The following is a 2,205-nucleotide window of genomic DNA, read 5'->3' as shown; positions in this document are numbered from 1 at the left end:
GAAAGTATTTTCTACTTCATTTTCTGAAACAGTTTGTGTAGGATTTGTATTATGTATCCCTCAAATATTTGCTAGAATTCACCTGTGAGCCTACCTAGGGCTGCAGCTTTCTTTGTGAATAAGTTTTGATAATAAATTTAGTTTATTTAATATATGTAGAAATATTAAAGTTTTCTACTAATCTTATATAAAGTTTTGATATGTTGATTCTTCATGGAATTTGTTCATTCTAAAATTTCCTCTGCAGTTTTGTGTTATTTTCATTGTTTAGAATTCCATTTTTATTTAACTATTTGATTTTGGCTAACCCAGGTGGCTCAATGGTAGAGTCTGCCTGCCAATGCAGGAGACACAGGTTCAATTCCTGGGTTGTGAAGAACCCCTGAAGAAGGAAATATTAACTCCTCCAGTATTCTTGCCTGCGAAATCCATGGACACAGGAGACTGGCAAACTATAGTCCACGGGGTCACAAAAGAGTCAGACATGACTTAGCAACTAAACAACAACAAACTTTTTTTGCAATATATTCAGTGCCTAGGGATTTCAATGTATATCTTTAACATTTCACTGTTTAGTCAGTATTAAAATTGTACCATTTCATATAAAATTTAAGAAAATTAAGAAACTCAAGAAACTCATAGCCATACAGGCCCACTTACCTCATCTCCTCCATTCAGAGTTTACAGGTGTTATTATGTTTCAAAATATAAATAAGTGAGAGTATGCATGCAATAGTGAAAATATAAGTAAGTAAGAGTATGCATTTTGTATGGAATATATTTTAACTAAAGTTTGAACTATGAATGCAAGGACTCTGCACCACCACCCTTGCCTGCCAATAATTAAGTGATTTAAAAGCATTTACTAATTTCCTCAACAATGTCATTTTAAAAATTACAGAGAGACTTCTCTAAGGATGCAAATATGCAGAACAGGAATAATATTAGCCACCTCAAAGAATTGTCATTAAATAAAAGAGAATGTTTTTTCAAACTAATGGGATGAGTCTTACCCTTGTATTTCTTAATATAAACTATACATTATAATCACCATGTTGGTAGCATCTTTGAAGAACAATGTTAATTTATACTGAACTGAGCATGAACATTTATATTAATAATTATAGTGGTATTTATTTAAAATTTAAAAACCCTGTCCTTTAGCAATATTTGATGAAAGCATCATTTACGTCTCAGTATGAATGAATTCATCAAAGTGAAGTGAAAGTCACTTCACTTGTGTCACTTGATTCACTTGTTTGATTCTTTGCAACTTCATGTTTGATTCTTTGAAATCCTCATACAGTCCATGGAATTCTCTAGGCCAGAATACTGGAGTGAGTTGCCATTCCCTTCTCCAGGGAATCTTCCCAACCCAAGAATTGAATCCAGGTCTCCCACATTGCAGGTGGATTCTTTACCAGCTGAGCCACAAGGAAAGTCAGATAGAGGATATATCAGATATCAAACTGAAAAAAAACAGATACTTATACTTGATCTTAGCCAAAAGGCTGAGAAGCAATTCATCAAACCAAATTCCTTTCTAAAAGCAAGTTCTTATATGTTGCATCAGGCAAGAAGAATTAGGTAAGTTCTTGGTCCAAAAGACAAAGCTATAAACCAGGGGATGGGGGGAGGAATCCATTTTATTTTTCTTTCACTAATGTTTATACTCTTTCATCTTGTCATATGACTCCTTGAGACTGTTTTTCATGTGACAACTTCTATGCCCTAAATAGATATACACACACAAATACACATTCACTCAAATAAAATGCACACCACAGGAAGTAGCTAATACAAGTTAGAAAGTTTGATTAGAATGATGAGTTGGAAGGAAGGTCATCAAACTTCAAGATAGATTGCAAAGCAAGGACAAAGTAAAAAGAATGTGCTTTACATAAAACTTTATCTTATTCAAGTAATCTGCCAGAAAGAGCCACAGTAGACAGAGCCATTAATTTCTTAGTTTAATAGTTTGAGGTGAATTGCTTTAATGAGTCTTCTGTTCAGAATTGAAGGTATTGTAAGCCTTTGTAGGCAGCATAATTAAAGTAGAGTGATTACCTCAATGCCAATAACTGAATTTTGGTCATAACAATGAACAAACGATTTTGCAGATTTTTATCATCACATGAAAACACTATTTAAACAATAAACTTTTTTAGACTAATGAGTTTATTAATGGTAAAAGAAACAAATGAT

General features: G+C 33.0%; 1 pseudogene; it reads right to left on the bottom strand.

Annotated features, from left to right (window-relative positions):
- Positions 1 to 1,377: 1,377 nt before the first annotated feature.
- Positions 1,378 to 1,523, bottom strand: LOC128058578 (uncharacterized; annotated as a pseudogene).
- Between the last annotated feature and the right edge of the window lie 682 nt (positions 1,524 to 2,205).

The sequence above is a fragment of the Budorcas taxicolor genome, chromosome 1 (assembly GCF_023091745.1).
Source record: "Budorcas taxicolor isolate Tak-1 chromosome 1, Takin1.1, whole genome shotgun sequence".
Lineage (NCBI taxonomy): Eukaryota > Metazoa > Chordata > Mammalia > Artiodactyla > Bovidae > Budorcas > Budorcas taxicolor.
The sequence above is the reverse complement of the archived record's forward strand: the minus strand, read 5'-3'. Positions and strand labels throughout refer to the sequence as shown.